General features: G+C 41.4%; 1 protein-coding gene across 1 annotated transcript in view; it reads right to left on the bottom strand.

Moving 5' to 3' along the window:
• The window catches only part of FOXN2 (forkhead box N2), a 59,332-nt gene extending 34,240 nt beyond the window's left edge, over positions 1-25,092 (bottom strand). The window contains exon 1 of the mRNA XM_067565110.1: positions 24,967-25,092. The gene's annotated coding sequence lies outside the window, so the exon portion shown is untranslated. The remainder of the gene's footprint in view (positions 1-24,966) is intronic.
• Positions 25,093-25,332: the final 240 nt, after the last annotated feature.

Genomic DNA, 25,332 nt, shown 5'->3' with positions numbered 1-25,332 from the left:
CCAGAAAAGCAAAGGAAATTCAGTATTGTAGCTCCTCTATCCTGCTCAGTAACTATAATACGTTTATAAATATATTGAGGTATCCGGATCCAAAGCCTGGGACCATCTGCACCTTTGTGATATTATTTCAACCACATGTTAAATCCCACTTGTTTGTGACGGTGCCCTCATTACTGAATTTATGCCAACTATTTGGAAATTGCTATACCTTACAACTAAATGCAACCGGAGCAGCTATTTTGAGATCAGCTTCTGTAAAGTGTCTCTGTGCAACAAAATAAGAGAAAAACTGAATAGATGGGCTCTAATCCATTCAGTTCCCTCACTAACTGTTTAATTACACTTATCATATTACAAATTAACCCTCCTTATAAGTGTTTTGATTTCTGCACACACGCCCCTCCTTTAGGACTTAAGTTGCAAAGGGTCCCATCTATAAAGTGAATTTGTACTCTTAGGGCCCCTATATACTACAGATGAGCTCATGTCCAATGAATCGGCATTTTGATGCACCCATCAGACATGGTTTCAGTTAATACAGTTTGGCACAACCATACTCCATTAGTGTTTGCCTGTCCATACAACCAATATACACAAAGTGTTTGCAACAGGGCATTTTAGGAAAATCTGGTCCGCTTTCCCATATTGCCTCAGATGCTGGCACCAAGGGATAGGATTGTAGATGATTTTCAAGATCATTCCCAACCACATGGCACATAGGGTTCTGGAATTTTTGTACTAATCCAGAATCCACCAATAGTGCAGAGTCTATCTGGTTGTTCTCCACCCTCTAAATAACATCACTGTGTTCTACAACCTCAAATCTCACTATCCTGGGGATATTTGGCATTGAGCATACAAATATTATTTAAGAGAGTTAACATAGGCTGGCCTGACAAATTCAGTGATGCCGGAATTTTCAAAAATTCCACTGTGTAAAATGCAACAAAAAAGGAAACCTTTCACACCTCATATCAGGGAATTCAATGCAATAGCATAGTGGGGACAGTGTGATGGAATGACCAGATTCCAGAGTGCTCCCTGAAACACAGCGAACAACACACCTGAGATGTCCTCCCTCACAGAGAGCCTACAAAGTATTGGGGTTAACCAGTTCTAGTCCCATCACCAAAATCGTGTTAGAATTTGGTTCCAGCTCAACAATCCTGTTACATCCCTGCTCAACAATAGGGTTGTTATATTGTACACCTGCAATTAGGAACTGTGTGTCTGGAAATGAACCCAGTGTCAAGATAACCAAGAGTCAACCTGGTTACAAACTTGGTAAAATTTTAGTGCATATAAATCCTTAGTCTAGTTCCTAGTGGACAAGTGTATAGACTTCACCAAAACCAACATACAAATGGTCACTCTTAAGGGCTGGTCTAGACTGAAAAGTTATACTGGCAAACTATGTCTCTCACGGATATGAAAAATCCACACTCACAGATGTCGTTAAGCCGACCTAACCCCTGGTGTAGACAGCACTAGGTTGATGGAAGAATTCTTCCATCAGTCTAGCTACTGCCTCCCCGGGGAAGTGGATTATTCACAGCAACAGAAGAATCCCTCCGGTCTCTATAGTAAGTGTTGACACTGAAGCACTACAGCAGTGCAGCTGCACTATAGCATTTTAAATGTAGACACAGCCTTATTGAAAATCTCAAAGATGTCAAGGACTTAATTGATATGGAAACTATAACAACCTCCCTCCAGCACAGCCATTTCTCAAAGTTTGTGTAACTTTTAGTTCAGCGTGACTCATATTGCATCAATAACTGATGATGTGTCAAAAGGTCATCACACTGTGAACCCACACTTCCTCATGACGTTTTCCAGACCCTGTAAGAAAGATTATTGTACACATCAATGTTCCACAAGCAGATGCAGGATCATATAAGATAGAAGTAATCCTAGTAAACTGAAATAAATAAATATCTAAAAAGGAATATTCATACCAGAATCTTACACATTGTTTGGTTAATCAGAAGATAGATAGAAAGTGGAGGGATGCCCCTATACAAACTCTGATGAGACATGAGAAGTCCTATCAACAAAGAAATTAGTACCTAGCTTCAAGGACAAGCACAGCCACTTGATTGCCCTTATTTTAGAGAAGCAGGGTGGAAACGATGTCATATAGCCATCCATGCCTTTATCAGTGAAGAAAACAAACCGTTTGTTTTGAGTGAATGTACATAGGTCCATCATACTCTATGAGTGCCAAGTCTAGAGCCCAACCATAATAACCAGCTACCTCAACTGGAGTAAAACCAAGGAAAATCCTATGCTTACCATGGTCCAATTATATTGCATGCAATAGGAATTTCTACAAACTACAGAGGAAAATTCCCCTTTTAGAATCAAAGTACCGATAATATTCAACTTTTGGTGCCACCTCAACTGAGGCAGCAACTTCTTTCACTGTAAAGCATTAGAGGATCAAAACCTATATCCAAATGAAAACTGCATCTACTCCTATACACCATTACTCCTAAGCCTCAACACAAACTTGACCAACAACCTTATTCAAAAGTGAATGATGCTCAAGCCAATAGACTTAAAAGGTCAAAAGCATGAATGTACAAATCATATGGAAGAACAGACTGAAAACAAAACAGAATACTACACAAACCAATTTCATTATTGTTAAACGTGAAAAACTAAGGCAGACTGTTACCAAATATAGAATTATTCCACTAGAGATGGAAAATGGGAGGCAAAGTGAAGAGTAAAGAGAAATGAAGACTTGTGTACCCAATGCAACAGAGGAGAAACCGAAGAAGACGTATTTTCCATTCCAATGGCCAAAATACTGGAGAATTTAAGAAAGTCATTTCCTCCAATTATCAGAAATGATAAAAGACTCTCAATTAAAAAAAGTGAAAAAAAATTGTGTGTGACCCTAACAGAAAAGAAAGATAAGGTGGATATACCTTACATTATACAGCCACCTGCCACCAAATAAGGAACAGACAATAACATCAAAAGGTTGAAGAAGACATATCCCCAAATTGTATGGTGAACCCTGTCCTTGGCAGATACTTAGGCCTGGTCTACACTGTTTTGTCGATGAAAGTCCTTTTTTCAAAAAAACACAGTGCTGGTGTACAGACTGCAATCACCCCCCCTGCTGACAAAACTGCCCTGGTTGTTCGATAAAATTAAACCACTTCGATGAGAGGTGTAGGGCTTATGTTGGCTTACATAGAGTGACGCAGTATCAGTGTAGACACTGTGTCCCCCTTACACAGCTCCAGCAGTGAAACTGATAAGAAAGCTCCCCTGAGAACTGAACAGTTGGTCTCTGCTCCAGGCTGGGAGCAGGGTGAGAACCCCATGCACCTGGACCATGCTCCCAACTACAGAGCCATGAAATTGACAAGACTGTCGGCTCCTGGCAGGGAGTGGCAAGGGGGCAAGAAGCCGGGGCAGCTGGACCCCAGTCCCCAGCGTTGAGAAGCCCCAGTCAACTTCTTCCTGGAAACAGTGAGGGAGGGAGCCCCAGGCAGTTTTCCCCAACTCCCGGCAGGGAACGGGAAGGGGAGAAGACCGGGCTGGCTCCAGTGGGGAACAGGGAGATGGGGGGAAGGGCAGCCCACCAGGAGCCTGGGAGGCTCCCTGCGATGGAGCTGAGAAACCAGGCTCTCAGCTCCCTGCACTGCCCTTCTTAGGTTGGTGGAAGTGCTCTTGGTGAGGATGCACTCCACCGACCCAAGGAGGGTAGTGCGGACATCAGCCACCGCTCAGCGGTGTTTGTAAGCCGACCTATATTAGGTCGACTTATTTTTCTAGTGTAGGCCAGGTCTTAGTGTATCACAGCTGCCTTTTACAGATCCAAGGTTTCTACATGTTGCAACGCTTGCATAGCTTGTCATGCCAATAAAGTATTACTGAACTGAATACAGAGATATTTAGTTTCTCTGATTTTACTTCAGTTAGAATGCTATTTTACTTCATTACAAAGTGATTCAGTTGTAAGTTAACAGACACTTAGAGGAAAAGCAGAGGGCTTGCTATGAATTGTTAATCTAGACTGGGAACTAGATTGGGAAACTAGACTGAACTATTTTATAGTATCACTGGAGAAGCCTTCTTGCTGACAAGCTCAAAGGCTGGAACATGGCATTTGGAACTTACAGGACAAGTTACACAATATATATTTTGTCTTTACAATTCTCTGTACATTTGTGAACTACAAGAGCATCCCCTGAGGGGACTGTGACTGAGCTCAGATCCAGTTCCCATGGCTTTTCTTCTTCTTCAATGCTTAGCCGAATGGTTGGTTGTAGTGATTGTTTGCCATTTGGTCTGTTCCTGTGCGGCACTGAGGGTTTGATAGGCCTAGAGCCCAACATCAGAACAGACTTGATGCACTCATATAATAGGGGGTCTGCCTCTGTGCTGCCTCCACCTCTCGGTAGGTGGAATTTTATCCTGGATGTTAAAAGCCACCTGGAGAACCGTGTTCTCACGACATGTCCGAAAAGCATAAATTCTCATGATTCCCAATCCAAAATTATGTGAAATGAAAAGGAATTTTAAAAGGAGTTTAAGAAACAGCTGTCACAATTTCAGGATCTCCATTCAGCAACTGAAGCTCTCTTTCCATTGTAAAAATACTTCCCAGCAGAGATCCAATGTAACCCAAATAAGGAGAGAGACAGCTTTCCCTTTTGAAAGCATTGGAAACTAGAAACTTCCAAAGTAAATTCTATAAACTTGATATTTTTTTTAAAAAGTAGCCTTGTGACAGCTTTCCAAATGTTACAACAGAAACCCTCTCCCTAAGGGGCAAGAACAGTGAATTCACTCCAGCCTCCATTTTGAGAAGAGGGCCAGGAAATGGCACCAGGATTGAGAGAATTCTGGGTGTTTAATGTTTTCTCCCACAACTTCCCTGAGTTCCAAGAAGGTTTTCAAGATCTCCCAGAAGTCACTGCTTCAGAAAGCTGCGCTGGATACTGTGTCATATCACAGGTACTCAAAAGGTAGCACATCCTGTGTAGTATAGGGCAAGTATAGACATGGTCCAAAACTGCAACTGAAACATCCTTACAATATGGCCACACTGCAGCACTGGTACCTAACGTGGCATTATTCCACTGGTTCAGTCTCCAGGGTTAGTCTCAGCGGCTTTTCCTACAGAGTAAATCCACTTGCTGCTACACCACTTCCAACACAAGGTGCAAGAGACTAAAGCAAGGAATCAAACTTAGGCCCAGTCTACACCTAAAACTTAGGTTGACCTGACTGTCACTCAGAGGGTGTGAAAAATTCACACACCCCGGAGAGACATCGCTAAACCAACCTGACCCTTGGTATAGACGCAACTAGGTCAATGGAAGAATTCTTCCATCAACCTAGATGCCACCTCTTGAGGGGGTGGATTTGCTACAGCGATGGAAGAATTTACTACATATAGTTTTCTGTCACTGAAGCAAGCGTCTACATTATGATGTTACTGCAGCTATAGAGCTTGTAGTGTAGACATAGCCTGCAATGTCCACTGACAATTCAGAGCACTAACTATAGACTACTAAACTGATCTGACAGTTTGATTGTAAGGCAGTTAAATATTCATAAAGGAAAATATGAGGAAGGAGAAGCAGCATTTCAATGAGAAATGCTGCACTTCAACAACTGCCCGTTAAGAACATGAACAGAGTTACTGACTAATTTTTTGCTAAACTCCGTACAGTCAAGAGCTTACTGTTCAGGACCTAGAACCCATGTGGTGGAATTTTAGAAATGTGAACATACCTTTTAGGAGTATGCATAGTAGCAAAAATAAATTAATTTGACCTCTGGATTAAAAACAAAAACCACACCTAAAGTTACCATTGCTACAGCTGGAAACCAGCATTTCATTTTCTATTTATGGGCAGTGATTGGGATTATTAACTAGCTCAGTCATTCAAAATTCATGCAACCCTACTTGGGGGGTATAGCTGGTCAAAAATAATGTTATTGAAAAACTAAATAAAATTCCTTTCTTCCCAACCAAAATGCCCCCTAATCTCATGGCAGACATATGTGAATAATCAATGCATTGCTAAGGACAGATTTAAACATAACTGAGAAAAATAAAAATGTATAGATGTATTCAATTTGTCTATGCTTTTTTTAAAACTAGACCACTATTAATTCCAACACTAGTTCTTCAAAACTGCTGCATGTGGGTTTTACATTTTTCCTTATGATAAGCAATCTTCATTTCCTTGTTCTGTTCCTTTCCACCCAGTTGTGCTCTACTTTACACCACTCAGCTATGTATTATAGTTGCTTACTAGTCAACCCATATGTAAGTGAAACAGCCCTTTTGTAAGCTTCCCATTTAAACAGCAGATATAAAAGCAACTTTAGCAACTTTTAGAGAAAGGAAATCAGTTATCTCAGTTTACTAGTGTGAATTTGGCATGGACTCTCATGCAGTCTTTTCAAAGACAGGAAAAGAAGGAAAATGTTAATTTAGCTAAACTGGCTCTTACAATCAGGTAAGCTTAGTGGTGTTGAACAGTTATTGGTTTATGTGCTATCATGTGTTTGCCAAAAGTCACTAAAATGTATAAGGAACTATTCTAAACATTTAAAATAAAATATAATGTCAAACATACTTATTTTCCAGGAACTGTAAAGCATACTTGTAAACTCACCTATTATGGCCCAATAAAGTCACAACCCTGTAAACCTGCCACTTTTCAAGGCTGTATTCGGCAAGGGTTTTAATTAAATTCTGCATCAAGGATTAAACATTGGATAAATTATAAACAGCAGGATAAATAAAAAGTTATTTTAAATAAAATTATATTTAAACTCCACTGTAATAACTCTGAGCACATTAATGTGAGGTAGTCAAAATTAAATGACACTTAAGAAAGAAGAGTTTTCTTTAGCTGAGATGTTTGATGTCTTCTTGTAGATAACTAGTGTTCCTGGAGTTCTGTTCTCAACTCCAGTAACAGATGTTCTTTATGTAACAATGGTTTGCAATTATTTTTCTTCATCTCAAAACAGAATATTCTAGGGCTTAATTCAGCACATTATATGTATGGGCTGCTCTAGTAAAAGTCCTGAAAGGCAGCTGATACTTCCTTTCTCCAGGAAAGACTTGCAAAGCCACAGAAGCCCACCATTTCTCTAAACAAAGATGATTTGTGATGAACTGTGAGGATAATCAAGGAAGAAAAGCTCATTAACATGAATTTCCCTGTCTCCCCCTCTTTGCTATTCATCCCCCAAAACACATAAGGCCATATAGCCTGTACAGCTGATAAGACACCGCCTTTGCCCCTGCTCTATAGACCAAACTAGGGGCTGGATAGCTCCTGGTACAATTTATGGTATGCTTCTGAAAGAACAGAAGTGACCAGTCAAACTAATTTACATAATCATTCTACAGCTGTTACTGTTCATGTATTCAGTTAATGACATGCTGCATGTCATTCCATACACATTACAACAACCACAAGACATACTTATTCACTGTTTCAATGTGGGCATCACTCAACTAGTAATTGAACATATGAACTGTAAGATAATAGAACATTTAGTAAATTATCCTAACTCGTCATTTCCAAGATTTTTAACACTTAAAATATGTTTCTGTTATAATGTACTTTGTATACCTCACTTACTGTAGCAATCTTAGCTATACATTAATGAAGTTTTTTGGGGGGGATTTTGGTGTTTTCTTACTAGTAATGCTGCACTAAAGAAAATGACCACTCATGAAGAGAAAGGAATTGCAAACAGAAGAATACCACTAATTGGAACATCAGTACAAGACAGGTTATATACACTAGCTGTTTCTGTATTAGGATTTTTTGCTAGTGTTGCCATCAACGGTTCAGATCCACCAGTAGAGACTGGGGGAGGGGAGGGGGTTAGTGTAGACAGGGTAACAGGTGGTCAACACTACCTTGTTCACACAAATGCTTCCATCAGAGCTCAACTTGTCATAGCAACAGTAGAAAATGTTTAGGAACATTATCCTGTTGTAGACAATGCTACAATTACAGACTAGCATTCCAAGGTCACCTACTATAATTTATCTTTAGTTCCTTTATTTTCTTACTCCTGTGTTTTCTCTACCAGTTATAGTGATGCAATGTTAAAAAGTGTTGTGAAGAAAGCCACCCTTAAAGTGGCTTGCACCTGCTCAATTGAAGGGACACACTCCATTTCCTCCTTCTGCTGCTGTCCCTCTCCTTCCCCTCTTACCAAAGGAGGAGGATGACAGATGGCAACACTTAACTGACCTCCCAGAAACTTACTGCAATTCCCAAGGTAAAAGTTCCAGTCCTAAAAGCAGCACCAGAATTCAATCTACATCCTTCTCAAAAAAAACAAAAACCCACTACCACAACAAAAACCTGTTCAGTTGTGCATCCCTAGACCCTCTGTTAACACAACAGCTAACACTGACTCCACCATACTGGTCCTGCCACATGGACAGTCAGTTGTAACATACTATGTTTACTCTTTTAGTATAGCTTTTATTTTTTTAACAATTGTGAATAAGGTCTGGGATTATTCAAAGAAGGCAAAAGGCACTAGCACCCAAATCCCATTTAAATTCAATAGGAGTTGGGCCTTTGAAAATCCCACCCTAAATACCTCGTGTTAAAGCACAAGCTATTGCTGCAGAGACAGACAAGTGGGTGAAAAATAGTGATTACCTACTGAAAAACTACATTAAAAACATTTGTGTGCGTGGCTTGCAACCTTAAAGTTAGTAAGTGCCAGAAATAAGGTTGTACAATTAGCTTTTCTTCATCCCTCTTGTGATTATGCATTATGATAGTCTTGCCCAATATCAAACAGGAAGTTGGATAAACTCAGTTCTATTGGATTCAATCCAGTGCCTGAAACGCAAGGTATCCCTTTCATGCAATCCTCTGACTCATTCCCTGTCCAACAAATTAGGCAGGGTCCTGATGAACAAGTAGCATGTGATCTTGTAATTAAGCAAGTGTAGCAAGGGGGCGTGGCCTCCCTCTGAGACATACAGGTAGGGCACCCTACTAGGGTGGAACCAGAACGGCCACGCCCACCCTGCCAGAAGCAGAGGGGCACGACAGGAAGCATAAAGGGGAGCTCAACAGCTCAGTTGGGCTAGAGCTGCCAGAGAGAAAGACGTCCCCCAGCACCGCTGAAGCCCAAGTATCACAGTACCAACACAAGGAGGAACTGCTGGAGCCACCTGAGACACTGAAGAACTGCTGTGCTGGGGCTGCCGCTAGCTGTCTACCTCGAAGAGACCAACAACGATCCCAAAAGCCCAGTACCCTATGATGAAGTGGTAGGAAGAAGCCCAGGAAAAGCAGACGACAGTCGGCGTGCATCAGATGGGACCCTGCTGACCCAGTGGCAAAACCTTCCACCACTGTTAGGGCCCTAGGTTGGGATGTGGTGGAGTCGGGCAGGCCCACGTCCACCTTCCCCCTGCTGTCCCTCCCCAGGGGTGGCAGCTACCCCACTGTAGGCCAGGAGGCCTTCTTGCTCACCCCTGCCTGCCTGTGGGCCTAGGCCATAGACTGCCTACAGCCCTGCCCTGCCTGAAGGCCTGGGCCAAAGACTGTTACTTGCCCTGCCTCGCCTGAGGCTAGGGTCCCAAAACAGCTAATTCCCCATTTTCAAGACTGTCTCTTTAGGAGTAATGGTGAGGCGGCGTGGCCTCCCTCCCAGACGGACTGGGAAGGACAGCCATGCAGCGCTATAGCCAATATTATACTACCTAAATACAAGGGGTTGAATTAAGGTTGCACAGACACGTTCTGCTAACGGTCAGGTTTATAAAGTGCATAAGATATTGGAGGAGGATAGTCAATGTCTCTTGCCTAATAGTGCCATAACTGAAGAAACCTATCTGGTGTCACCGTGTAGTTACAGTTCAGCAGAATGAGTTATTAACTAATGTAAGGTCACATTACATACTAGAGGTGAACTTCTAGTAGTGAGCATACAGCCCAAGTGATCAAACTGGGTGCTCAGAGTAAAACAAGTGAGGATGAGCAAATTATAGTACCTTGTGCATACCCAATGAGCAACTGTTATTAAGAGACAGAAGTGCCTGACTGTATACTTTATTTTTTGAGCAATGGATTTTTGCTAAAAGCCCCTCCCCCAACACTCTTGCAGACAGTCCTGCCATGGAAACTGCCTCTTCTGCACACAAAGATATGTAGCATTTCTCCTGCCTGGCAGAAGTGTGCCATTTCTGCTGCCTTTTGGGCCTTGCACCCAAATGAAAAAGGGGAAGAGGGTTTCATTCTAAGAAATGTTTTTATAACCAATAATTCCTTTGACTTACAAATTATAATCAATCAATTAATGTGGATTTTCACTGTTTGTTTGTTAGGCAATTTATTGCTCCTATTTTCAAAGCAAAAATAATATTTTAAGTTGACACCTTGCAAAGGGCCCATGCTCCCAGCGAGCCACAGGAAGGCAAAGGGAAGGGGAATTTTAGGGCCCCTCCATAATCAACTCTTAATACTTTAAAAATTGCAAGTTTAGGGTATTTTGGAGATTTGTTTTGTTTTTGTCAAATACACGTTCATGTTTTGTTTCAGTGGAATTTTAACCTAAAATCAGAATTATGTCCCTAATAATTCCCCAATTTTTAATTTGTATACAAAGCTTGAGTTTTTCCCCAAGGGAAGATAGACAGGTTCTCTTCTGATCTTTCTATTAACAAAAATAATAGGTAAGTCTTCCATAGAGGAAATACTCACATACAGAAACTATAAATCATGTCTCTTGAAAAGCTTCTATTTTAAAGTGATACAATATGATATTTCTTTTCATTTCCCTATTTCTCACACACTGAAGAAAATTAAACAGAACCACGGTTAATTGCAGAAGATGACATCATGGTGGTTGTTTTTTATAAACTTTCATATACAAACCAAAGTTACCCCCAAAAAAGCAGTTTTAAGGGTATTTGTTGTTGTTTTTGTTTGAGGAGATTGTTTGGGTTTTTTTATATGTGGGTTCTTGTATTATTACAGGTGCATTCAATATAGTGGTTACAATTTGTAGAGTGGATTACTGTACTGTTTACCCCCACTATAAAGTTACACCTGCAATTTGAAGAAAGGTATCTAACACTGCTATATTTCCTGTAATATAAAAAGAATAATTTTCTTCAAGAAATATCCATGAAAATAGAACATTACTTTAAATCAATTCCTTTATTTTCTTTGTTTATCCACAGGCTTGACTTTTATGAAACAAGGGCCCAATCTACTCTCCTATTTGTACAAGTAATGAATTCAATCACACTATGGTCACACACAAAGCCTCACCTACACTATGACCCTTATGCTTTGTTTAGTCATTTATTCCTGTGTAAAATGGAGGTACAAACTGCACCAAATCAGAACTCAGGCACTTCGTACAGCCAGCTGCAAATGGCTACAACACAAGGTGCACGACTCTGGCAATTTAGGCCATATAACTATAAAGAAGTTACAATGAACTTAACATCTGTAAGCTTTTATTTTAAAAAGATTTCCAATTTGTGCTGAGACATTTTCTTGACAGAGCTGTGACTTGGCTATCTCTTTGCTATCTTTTTTAATACAAAAAGGAATTCTTACACCTAACGGTAGGGAAATCTTATTCCCCACTTATTCCCTGGGGACTACTGATGTGAGTATGGCCCTTTGTATACTACTAATATATATGAGTTTCAAACAACTGTCCTTAAAGCAGTACAAAAACTGTGTGTAGACAAGCCCTTGAAGGAATAAGTGAAAGTACTCACAAGCCCTATACTTGGAAGTCAGTGTACACGCAAATAGCAGAGGACCAATTCAAATAATATCTTCCTTCATTACAAACACAGACAAGTCACAGGTTTGCCAAAAAATATCTCTGCACAACTATGTAAAAACCTATTTTTAAAAACTGCAAAAGTTAAAACAATGCATTCATCTGACGAAAGTATTTTAAGAGCATGAAACTGGTTTTTTTTAATTATTTATTTAATTAATTTAACTCTTCCCCTCCCTCCCCCTTTTCTTTTGTCTCAGGCTATTCTACACAATATACTGTCCATCTCACAAGAGCTGCTGTTCAGATTGGAGGTCAGATTTAAATCCCAAATGCACTGCAGAAGGCCTATATTTGATTACAATGCTATATGATGTCATGTATCCAAGACAACTAAGGCATTATGGTCTCCTAGGGATAAAACTACCTCTTGGTCTAGATTTAGGCAACCCGGCATGTGACTGATCCGTTGTCTCCAAACGAAAAATGTGTGCAGCTGCACTCTTCAGCAAAACACATTACAAAAAACAAAAGGTCCAAAGAATTGTTCTCACTGGACAGCGTACAGAGATAAAATAGGTATTTTCTTTTTAAATAAAAAGGCATATCAGACTAAGAATCATTGGTACTTTAAAGACAGAGATACAATTTATTAAAATCAGTTTGAAATATGTTTTAGAAGTCAGACAACCAAGTCTATTTTCTGGGGTGAAGGGCCTTTTAGTTCTCCCTATTACTGAACAAAAATCTCTGCAATATTCATTTCTGATTTCACGGTTGGGGAGGAACTCTTTCTTTCCACATATGACTGGATATCATATAAAATAAAGGTTTTCCAGTTATTTATTGATATTTTCAAAATTTCTCTCATTGTTAATGCCACTTCTCAGTTTTCTTCTACTCCTGGATGTAAAATTAAAATTGAGGGAACTGAGTACAAAAAATTGAAAGAGAATCAACATCAGGAGAGATGCATGAAATGATTACAAAATTCTGCATCAGAAAGAAGTTAGAAACTTCTAGAAACGTAGTTAGAAACACAGGCAGCTCAAATTTAGCCTGAGATTTCGGTTTTGTAAGCATTTATTTTTACAAAATCAAAACCAAATATAAATGTTTTTCGATTTAAGAAGCAAAATAATAATTCCCATGAAAATGATATTTTAAATAAACATTCTCTGACAATATTTTCAGCTGCAAACATTGGCCTAATCCTGCAATTTGCTGTGTGAGGGCTGGCACCACAATGAAGCAGCACACGAATTGCAGGATTAGTGTCATTTATTTTAAAACTGTCCATGGCCTTATTCAAAACCTACTGAAGTCAACAACACTCTTTCCATGGACTTCAATGCATTTTGGATCCAGCTCCATGTGCATTAGAACTTGAAAAGGTAACTTACTGGAATGAAAAGTGACACTAACTCAACAAATTGAACAGTGAAACTCGGAAGGTGAAGAGTAGGCAAACACCATAAACAGCAAGTATTACAAAAAACTCAAAATTATTTGTTTTTATATCACAGAAAAAGAAATGTGTTGTTCAGTAATACGCTTTACGGCTAACAGTATCCTTTTGAAAAGATACTACAGAAGTCATATTTCTTAAATTCAGCATGTCCCCTGGTAAATGAATAAAAACTAAAAGATAGGAGCCATAGATATAATTATATAACTGTGTCACCTGAACACAGTGCACTGAAAAAAAATTAGCATTAATTTAATTTCCAAGATAACTCTATTAGACATAGTTCTCCAGAATAGCCTCAAAACAATACTGAATATTCTTTTGTTGATATTCCAGCTGAAAGGTAGTGATAATAATTGCCCAATGTTACAAAATGTAATACTATCTCTTTTGCTTATATTTTGTAAGCTTTTTTAAACACTAACGTATCAGAACTCCACTTGAACCCTATCTGAAAACATTAATCTTTAATTTGATCTGAAATGACTTTGCAGTAAGAATAATTTTAAGCGGCTATTTTAGCAATATTACAAAAAAACTACTGTATTACAAATATAGCTTACTGAAATCACAAAGCTTGCATTGATTTTCATTTTCAAATTGATAATTTTTCTTCCTATCCTTTACATTTTTATCACAGCATTCCAAATACCTCTGGTTCCCAGACAGGGTATGTGTTTGGATTTCTCTTTTACAAATTCTTTGAACTAAATTTTAGACTTCATTCAATTTCAGACTACACTTTGAAAGTTGCATAAATAGAAAACAGCTAAAAGCACAGGCAACAGCACTTAAATCACTAGTATTGATACATCCTTAGACATGTTTTGATTCAAACTAGTATTATTCCTAGCACACAGTATTACTATCAATGTAATCGTCAAGAACACTGATTATCTGTCTAGAACTTTGTTCTACCACAGATGGCTTTCTATGGCACATAGAGTAATGTAGCCATTGTCATGTTCCGGGGTGCAATCTGGACCAGTGAGTGGTTGTGTCACTGCCTGCCCTGTAACCTCGGGTGCCTTAAATGCTCTGCTGTTGTGGTTCACAGGCTGGACACCAACAGCCAGCTGGCAAGCATGTTTAAGTCCCTTGTTGCAAACAAACAAAAGAAGGAACATTTCTAAGACTAAAACTTAATTTCAGCCAGTTACAATCTTTGCCTAAGCAGGCTTCTCATCTAATACAAATTTCCAAAGACTTCAACGCCCTCAGCTGAAGAGCCCATCTTTCTGCAATCTCAAGAGCTCTAGCCTCAAGGGATGGATGCCAGGATGACTTCTTCTCTCTCCTTATTTGTCCCCAGACTCAAAATAATCTCATGCTGTTTTTCCCTTCCTGTGGGCTTCCCATCTCCTTGATGATTCATATGTAAACAGAGCTTCCATTATTTCAGGTCACACCTTGCTTAATTTCACTGGAGACAGGTAGACAGCTACCTTCCCTCCTGTCTGGGAGAAAACCCAACCAGTTTACTAATTCCCTCTGAACTGCCTGGTTTAAACACTCTTTATTCATGGACTTCAATGTATATCACTGAGTATTCATAATTCCTCACATAGTGCTTACTTGAGCATTTTACAATGATATTGATCACCAGTGTGTCATTAGCTTTCATAAAAGACCTTACTTGATACACTTTTATAACACAGTAATATTGTGTACAATCAGTTGCTTCAGTTACATATTTGAGGTTCAGACCCCCTTTTTTTTATAGCTAAGAAGCAATCTCCCCACTTCCTAGGCTGATAGCTTTGTTGCCCTTTTATGTAAATGTGCCTTCCCTGTCTCTGCCTAATTAGCAGACTGGTCATCCAAACAAATACACATTCCTTTGTCCAAGGCAGACTATACTTATACATTGCTTGCCAAATGCAATTTGAGAACATAATTTTAGCACATATTCATAATGTTGTACACACTCCATACATACATCACACAAGAATTTTAATGATCAGTGAGTTACTAGTTTTCTAATACTATCTTACATGATCTACCTTTAGGTATAGATTATGACAACAGTATTTAGGTGTGATGAGTGAAATCACCAATGGGCCTCTGTGTCACATCAATACAAAAGAACAAAGTACATATCAGAAATGTATTAATGTAATTCAATAGACCTAGAGAACCACAATTAAAGTGAAATGGTGCTGATGTTAGTGAAGAATTAATCTTTTTTGTTTTGGTTTTTTTAACACTAATAGAATTTTCATACTGATAAAGGTTTAAATTATTTTGATTTCAGACTATAATTTTACTTAGGCCTTGCCTACATGGGAGAAATTGACCAGAATAGCTATTCTGGAATAACATCCCCATGCGGATATCTATTACAAACTAAAGGTGATTTTATTCCAGAATAATTAAAACAGAGTGTCCACATGGGGAAACCTACTCCAGATTGGTTATGCTGGTCAATTTCCCATGTAAACAACACTTAGTAAAATAACGAATTAATTTATTAGAGGAAACAGTTACATTAGTGACATTGCGTGACTATTTTAAAAACATATAAATTAGAATTCAGGGTTTAAAAAGGGAGATGAAACCTTACGCTGTTAAGCTATCTCTGGCTCTCTCTTAGAATGAAAGCCAGATATACTAAATACAGTACTCTCAAGGAAATGGAAAAGCACCTGCATCAAACTAAACTTTGAAAACACAAAATACAACATGGTTAAAAAGCATCAAAGCAATAAGAAGAATATAGTTTGTATTTTGATTAAATAACTCTCTGATAAGAACGAAAAGTTGCCTAGAACCATTCTGACTATTTTTGGCCAAACTGACCCAGAGACTGTCTGTGGTAGAGTTATCAATGTTGTTTGGCAATAGGCTTGCTTGAATCCACCAGCTGCTGTTGGACTCTAATCCCACTAGGTGTGGGTTTTAAATCGCTGAATTTTCTTAGAAAGTATCCAAAAATCACTTGGGCTGCTAGCATACAAAACAAACAATGTAATAAAATATCACCCTGCTAAATTTCAAACAACAACAATAAACAAAAGGACCACATTTTAAATAGGAAACTAAAATTAGGTAATAAATATAGGGAGTGCACGAAAAATAATTTTGGAAAAAAAACCAACGTTTAGAGGTGTTACAGTGGGAAGGTACAAAAGATTATGATTTTTGGGAGGACGGAGCAAGTTACATGCTGTAGAGTCCACCACAGCAAGAACATGATAGCAAGGCAACATCAAACGCAATGGTGGAATTCTTAAACAGAAAGTGATGTGTGAGCGTAGATATCTGACACTACAAGGATCAAAGAGCAACTCTTAATATAACCAGAAGCAACACTGTTAATGGACAGGGGTTCTCAAACTGGGGGTTGTGACCTCTCAGGGGGGTCACGAGGTTATTATGGGGGGGGGGGGTCATGGGCTATCAGCTCCCCGTGGATCCCTGTAAGGATGGCATGGCGGGGATCATCATTTTGTGCAGGGGGGAGGTCACCACAGCCCGAAATATTTTCAAAGAGGGTCCCAGCAAAAAAAAGTTTGAGAACCCCTGGATTACACAGTTGTTCCAATTTAAAATCAGAGCATAGTCAATGATGCTGCTGAAAGGCATTCTGAACTGTGTTGACCTGTCCCACTAATGTGGGCAAACCAAATTCAACACCACTTAAACCAGGAGAACAGGAGCAGCATTTTACACTAGTTGTCAAAAGACAGCTGAAAAGGCTAATCATAGGAATTAAGACTCCTTAGGCATTGCATGGACCCAAGTTAAAATCAGGTTAAAGACAGTTCACCTAATAAGGTATGCACAGTTTCTTTGGACAGTGTAGACAGGAAAGATGGCTCAGTCATCCTTATCGACACTGGCCAGGGAAACCTTAGCACTGTGCTAACAGCAAAAACTGAGTTGAAACCACATTGTCATTACCACAATTTGAAATTTAGTCGCAGCAGAGAACACAGAAGTCTGGAAAAATACTGAAGTAATAAGATACCCGCCACCTAACAAAAGGAGTCAATGTACCCTAACGTCATATAAAAATTGACCTGTGGATTGAAAAAGCTAGTTTCTACTGATCTGAAAGCCAAAAAACTTCAGACAATAGGAAGAAAAGGGAAAGAAAACCTATTGTAAGATCATGTGATGAGATTTCTGATATAAAGCTTTCCATATACTCTGACTAACTTCTCTGAAATGATTCCTGCACTATACTCACCATGGTAAACATGAACATGTCCACCCTTTCCAACACAATAGCTACTCTTCTCAAGTTACCAAGTCATAGACATCCAGGCACTTAGCATTAAATAATACTACTCATCAGTTCTTTTCAAGACAAAATATGTTCCAATATGTTTGTGCTTCTGAAGCTATGATGTTATAGAGAAAGGAGACAAAAGAACCCAGAGGTCATAAGGACCCCACTAGACACCAAATTGTTTTTATAATGAGCAATTTACTATCCAACTACATGCCAATTCTGTCTCACTTGACTTAAATCATAATTTGTGCATACCATGGAATACCACTATTTCCTTTTACCTAATGTGATAAAGAAAAATCAAACACTTCTCATCACATACTTTCTAACACATGATAAGGTATGAATACATCCACAATACAAAACTGAAAATATGCTGGGAAGTGGATGTGCTGTAATATAATATATAAATGTCCACTTCTAAATGAAAAATAGTCTCTTAGAAACTTCTTGCTTTCCTCGTGGATTTTTTGCCTGAGACACAGAAGCTTTGTGTGCCTGATTAAAAAGAAAAACTCATAATTTGTGAAGCCTGGCCATGGATGGGATTTAGACAAGTGCATACTTGCATACAAACTGTAAAGACTGGCAGATGTGCTATGTGATTCACTAAGTGAAAAAGCACAGTACAATATCTGCCCAGGAAGTTACACAACACCACTTTATTAACTGTCAAGCAAGGAGGACAGAAAGTAGATCTAGCTTAATGTTAATGTGCTCACCAAGTGCTAACCCAGAAATGGAAGTACAAGGAAGTTAATTATAACAAATGGAAAATTGTCTTATCCTAACATATACATACTACCACATGAATTAGCAATTGTCCCAAACCTGTGCAGCCATATGAAATAAAATGGATGGAACTTACACTGATACTAAAAGGTAATACGAACTATGTAAGCAAGTAATATACACTGCTGCATCCTTAAAACTGATAATCTTTGTTTTGAGGGGATGAAAGCCTGTAGGTCTATATCACAACACATCACAGGGCTGCCCCCCTTGGATTTACAAAACAAAAGTTTAGATCCTGCACCTCCCCTGTCCACACACATCTGCACCCCTCAGCTCTCTGTTCTGAGGGGCTCCCTCCTTGCAATCACACCACACCTCTGCATTGAGGGTACCTCTACATACATCTGCCCATCATGATAGAGGGATAACCAGGCCAAATTTGAGTAGTGTTGCAACCCCATGAGCCAGGTTGAACTGACCACCAAAACCACTACTTCAACAAACTGTGGCTGCAACTTTTGAAACCCCCCCCCCCCCCCCCCCAAAACACCCATAACTTTCTTACAGCCTTACCAATGAGTCAACTGTGCTTGGTGTCCTTCACTCCCAATAATTGCAGTGGGAGCAGAGAATGTTCAACGCTTAGAGCCTGATTCATGCTATGTTTATAAAGTGTTTTGAAAATATGATTTGTAATTTTAGGCCCAAGTTTATAATTGTATTAAAAAAAAAAATCACAAAAAACCTCTGAAATTTCTAGGCAGCTCAAATGTAATAAAAAAATAAAAAGCAAAAAACCAAAAGCCTCTCGTTTGTAAGAGTGGGAGAAGCTAGAGTCAGGATATTATGTCAGAACTCCCACTCTCAAGTACGTTGTGCAACAAGAAAGTCATCTCTTGTCTCTCTTTCACCCATCACACAAACTCTCCAAAGCCTTACCATAGATTTCTAAATACTCTCACTAGAGATGGATAATCAAAGGGACAGGGTAATCCCTACTAGTACACTCTGGCATGTTCAGCCAAGCCAATATATGTCAAAGTTTTAAAACATTACAACTGAGGAAAGAACAGAGACTGGTACACAAGGGATTATTTTTGAAAATGTCCCTACTTGCTCCACCAGTAGCAGCAAGACAATGAGCATTTCTATATTAGAAAAGCTGCACCCAGTTTAACTATATTGATCTAGTTAAACTGGTATAAACCCCTGATGTAGATACACTTAAGTAGATGTTAAAATGATTTAAATCAGTTTATCTTGTGTCTGTAAATTGTAAGTCAGTTTAATTTCACTGCCTCTGTATTATTAGGGATTTGCACCAATTGAGTTAGGTTGATTTAAAATGTATTTACTTAAACCAGTGCAACTTTTCTAATATGGACCAGGTCTGAACACCCTAGTATGGTACATCTGCCCATGGCCACGGCCACACTGTCACTTACACCTACTCAGAGCAAGTCTAAACATCACTATGTTAAAAATAGTTGCAGCTGCAAAAATCTTTTCTACACTAGTTCTCTGTTTTGCCAATACCACTGCAGTTCCCTACCACAGACAAAGCCAGAGACCATAGCATGATTCTCTGTTGCCCTGCACCTTGTGTGGTAATTTATAGCAGTGCAGAGTGTAAAATGCTATTATTCTAATTTGGTAGCACTCTTTTTGCACTAGTGTCCATGACTGTACAAGGTGCAAGTCAACAGGGGGGCCTTAGTTTTTAACATTAAAAAAACACAATTTGTCCCCATCCATATTGGCCTAACAGTGTTACAAACTAGTTCAGGCACAAAGGAGTTTCCTCTTTATTATTAAATGTGGTTTTTAAGTCCAATTACACTACAAAACAAAAATAGAAATGATGTTAAGCTCACATGTATTTGACAAGGTCCACGCTAGCCAGGCCAGATACTACGAACTTGATTCTCCTCTGAACAACAGTGTAACTCCACTGATTCCAATGGCATTGTTCTTGATTTGCACGTGGGTAAGTGAAGGAGCATCAGGCCCTGTCATTCTGATTCAATAGCACTTAAACATTCGTTTTTATAGATGTAAAATGATTAGACAGGGTGCAGGGCAGTGCAGAATCAGGCCCACTGTCTACATAGGTTATGCAAACCATATTTAAAACTGGCTCAGTTAGCATGGTTTATTGTCTGTGTGGAGGAACATAAAATCCCCGAGGGAAACCCAGAGAGTGTACAAGTAGAGAGAAAGTGAGGAGAAGGATTCAGAAAGCTTTTCCAACTGTTTTTCTCTCTCATCTGTGTGCAATGAAACCTCAGGCTACCTGTGTCTTTTTCCTTTTGAGTTTGAGGTAAAGAACAATTATCTAAAATAAATGAAGTATTTTGTGTATGTATATATTTCTACAAGCTTCTTTTGGGACTTACTCATAATTATTAAGGGCTCCATTCTCCCACCTGCAGGATAAAAGCAGCTCCCATTGCAGATAATTGCATCCCACAAGGGCAAATGATTTAAAAATCTATCTATTTGTAATCATTTCATGCATGACATCGCTCTTCTCCAGAGGACTTTACTTATGTATCACCCATTTTCTCTGAACTTAATTAGGTTTCTTTTTTTGTTTATTTGGAATACTCCTATTTCATTGAGAAGCTGAGCTTGGCAATGGCTCTCATTTGTCTGCTTTCACTTGTATCTCTTGATGAACCTTCAAATGTGTTAAACAGTGGTTGATACTCTGAAACAATAACAATAAATCATGCTTCTTTCTTGAGTTTTTGAAAGTTCTATAAAACGTGCTCTCAATGTTTTTAAGCTATCACAGGCCCAAGGTCAACTCTTGAAAAGTCACCCAATCAGACATTTGCCAGAAGATTGCTTGCTGCCAGTGCTCAAAGTGGGTGCAGGGAATGGTTGAAGCTTCCCAGAAGTTTCAAATAAAAATACTATGTAAGAGCCTAGTTATGATACAGTGAAAATATGCTAGGGGCCTCAGCTACTGTTTAACTGTTCTCTGACATAATCAAATCATGGTTCGGTTTAGACCAAACCTTTCTTTAGCTACGTTAGCTGTTTCGTAACCAAGTCCCCCAATACAACTGCATATCTAGTGTGGATGGGTACAATAACCGTGCTTGCACTAGGGATGTTTCTGGCGAGGAGCGGTGGGGTGGGGAATTTCCCTCTAGTATTACCACTCATTCAGCTGCACAGAGTAGCACCGGTGGGAGTTGCTGTACTATTTGAATTACTGGGACAGGCAGGTCTATACCCACCCATAACTAAAGGCCCACACCCTCAGTTAAGGGGATGGAACCACTAAGTCCAGACTACAACTGATTACTGGGGACAACAAATGAAAAAAAATAGGAGCAGGAGTGAGGTCAAAGGCTGAAAATCAGGGACCCAGAAGGGGAGACCGAGCAGAGAATCCCCGACAGTGCTCATTGCTCTTCAAAGGTGTCTAGAGAATCAGTGGATACTGCCCAGAGGAATTCTGCCCAAAGGCATAATTGGATAAGAGACCAGAAATAGGCGCTACAGTCATAAACAAACACTCTCCCTCCCCCGTCTAGCTTCCTACTTCTGGAGCAATGGAAGCCATCTTGGCCAGTGCCAAGAGGAGGTTGACAAGGATGTCCCATGACTGTGGAGGCCACAGATGGGGTGAGCATAGAGCAGGAAATGTGGGGAGAAGTGCAGTCAGAACTTCTGTAAGAGATTCTGGAGGACCCAGAAGAGGGGCTACAACCTGATGCACGCTACACAGATGTGTGCCAGAGTCTCCCTCTTGCCACAAAAGGGACAGGTGTTGGGCAAATCGGTAAACCATGCCAGGCAACACCCATGCTTTCAGCTCCCTGGAGGAGCCACCAACTAGTCTCCCCAGCAGGTCATAGAATCAGGGTACAGTATATATTCAGGTCCAGAGAATGCAAGTTAACCACTCATGAGAAGAATAGGGGAAGTTCACATCTCTCAAACCATTATTTTACGCTATCTGTATGCTGATTCAACAACACAGCACTGTACTAGTTCATAATCAAGTTTTCTTCACAGCCATAAAATAAAATAAAATCTAGCACTTTTAGCTGTTAATTAGATCTCAGTTTTGCAGAAACTTCTAAGTAACCTCCAACCAGACGCCAAGGAAAAGTTTCCTGCTCACTACTGGCAAGTGTGTTTATCAGGCCATGCTCAAGAAGGTTACTCCTGGTCTTCCCTTTCTCTCCTTTGTTACTTTGGCCATAAACAAATCCATACCCTATTAAGTTTGCATATATAATTACGATAGGAAAATGGAATTTATCATCATCATATAGATACTAAGAGTATTTATGTTTGAACCAAAACAAAGATCACAATTGCGATGTTACATGTTTTCCTACACCAACAAAATAATTCAGTGTAACATCTCTGACTCAAACACAGTCTACAATCCCCAACCATAAGGCTTAGATGGGATGCTGACGGCATGTTCTCCCCACTCACCAATTTATTTTTGAACTATTCTGTTAATGTCCTCCTCCCTGTATCTGCAGGACTATTGTATTCTTTCTTCTGGTTCCCCTTCCTCTGCACTTTTTTTTTTTTAAAAAAAAAGCCATAGTTGCATCACTGCCTTAACCCATCCACTTCTGCCAGAATACTTTCTCAGGCCCACCAAAAAGCAGGACATTATACATCATGCACAGTGCAGTAAATTGGTGTTATGCTCTTTTGTTTTGGTTTCAGTAAAACCCTTAATTTAATATAAAGTGTTTGCTAGATTTATTTTTGTTGAAAAGCAGAGGATAAGAAAAATTGAAATCCATCTTACTACTATCACTGCATTATTCATAATATGCCCAAAAACATATTCAATAAACAGAGAAGAAGATGCCAATCTGATCAACTGCCAGTCAGCTTTCTGGGTTAATTTAAGAAACCTTGGCTAACATTTTCATTACAATAAGCAATGCAAATATTATACTACATAAACACAAATATATGCACATCATTTGTGTATACACACACACACACACACACACACAATACTGCTTTTAAAACCCCTTTATAGATATAAAAACATATAAGACAAACTTCCGTTGATCACGTTTTCAGATATCTCAAAGTTTTGAGAACATCACATCCAGGATAAAATGTCCCAATGGAAATGGGGGCTTGGCCTGGGGGAAGCTCCATCCAGACTGATGTCTCCTAAGAACAACTAACACTGCAGAGATCTCAGCAGTGAGCCAAGTACTAACTTCATCCGGGAGGCCAAGAGAAAGGAGAAGACCGGGAATGGGGGCCGGCTGAGCTGCCGCGCGGCGCAGGAGTCACTGGACAGCCGCGGCCTGGGCTCCCTCTCCGGTCTGGAGCTGGTGGGGTGGGGACGGGGGAGGTACTTTCAGACTCTTTGTCGGGCGGCTTGTTACAGACACGCTCTCCCACAAATGCCTATGACCCCGGGGCCGCCCGCTCGCGGGGCTCAGCTCTGCTGGCCACGTGTCTGTCACAATCCCAACCAAAATGGGGGAGGAGGAAGCCCAAGGAACTAAACGCACATGATCAAAGCGCGGGGCGCAGCGAAACACCTTGCACCAGCTGCTGCCTTTGCTAATGGAGCCGCGGAGAGGGGAGGGGAGGGCCAGAGGTGCTGTTTTGAAGGGCAAGAGGACTAAGCCCCCCTCTCCGCACCGGGCTGGCTCAGGCAGGAAAGGCACCTACCAGGAACTGGGGTGGGCGGGTGCTGCTCTCCCCTGTCCTCGGCGCACGCTGCGCACTGGGGGAAGGGAAAGGCGGGCGTGAGACGCAGGAAGAGCCAGTTCCGCGCAGCCCGAGAGTGGCTGGCGGGACTCAGCCCAGCTGCCAACAGGGAGGGGAGCACCCCACCTTCGGGGGGGCCTTTCCCGGCAAGTCCCGCTTCTCCAGTGGGAAGATCGCACGGTGGGGGTAGGGGGGGGGGCTGCGCAGGAGTCGCTCACTCCGCGCTGCCTTGATCCCTTCCCCACTCGTGCCCAGGGTCCTCAGCCTGTCGGGGCCCGGTGGCAAACCCGGGAGCCGATCTCGGCCCATGCCTGGTCCTGGGGCCGGCGTGGAGGGCCCCGGGAGCGGAGAGCCGGTCGGGCTCCGGCGGCCCCTGCCTGGGTTGCCGCGCCTCCTCCATGATTTACCCTCTGTCTCCCGGGGCGCGCTGTCCACGTGTGCGGCTCAGTCACGCCGCCGAGCAGCCCCGCTCCCCCCGCCAAGTGCCGCACACGCGCGGCCCCCCGGCCCTGGCCGGTTCCAGAGCCGGGCTGTGCAAACACCAGCCGGCTCTCCCGCGGCACCCAGCCCCGGGGCGAACTGCTTCCTTGATCCCCTCCCTCCAGCCCGTGCGTGTGCGGCCGGGTGAGCGGGGCAGACCCCGGCCAGGCCACATCCCACCTGCCCCTCGCGTGAAGTGAAACCTCCTCCGCTGGCACACGGTGTGTTAAATCACTATCGCCTCCTCCACTGAAACAACCCCCCAACCTCCCCACACACACACACACAACAAGCCCCCGGGCTGCACCCCCACATCTGGGCGGCAGCCGCCCGCCCGTCCCCGCAGCAGCAGCAGCGCGGAATGGCAGGGACCAGCGGCCCCGCCGCCGCCGCTCAGAGCAGCGAAGCAAACCACCGCACGTGTCTCCTCTGCCCGCCCGCCGCATGCACATACAGGCTGGGGTCTGGATGTCCGCTGGGAGGGTGGGGGGGAGTAGGAGGCAGCCCCCCCCACCCAGTAAATAATAGGGTCCATACTCACAGTGGTCATGAAGCTGTGCTGCTGGGGGGGAGAGTGGACACAATATGGCAGCAGCAGGGGGATGTGTCAGGGATCAGCAGCTGCTGCTCCCTCCCTGCGCAGCAGCAACACCTCCCTCTCGGTCTCCCCATAGCAACAACACACGGCACCCAAGCCACTAACCCCTCCTCCCCTTCCTATGCTCACCACACAGCCTTCTCCTCCCCCCTGCTCAAGTGGGCTGGCCCCCCTCCCATCCTGCTGTCATATATAGGAGACGAGTCCACTGCTGTGGAGGGGGGGGGGAGGGTTAGATGGATTCCCTTCCCTGCCAAGTTCAGTGTGCGTCTCTGACTGGGGGTTCCCTTGTACTATGGGGGAGGAATC

Source organism: Emydura macquarii, unplaced genomic scaffold (genome assembly GCF_026122565.2).
Source record: "Emydura macquarii macquarii isolate MOO-44397 ecotype Brisbane River unplaced genomic scaffold, CSIRO-AGI_Emac_v2 contig_2676, whole genome shotgun sequence".
Lineage (NCBI taxonomy): Eukaryota > Metazoa > Chordata > Testudines > Chelidae > Emydura > Emydura macquarii.
The sequence above is the reverse complement of the archived record's forward strand: the minus strand, read 5'-3'. Positions and strand labels throughout refer to the sequence as shown.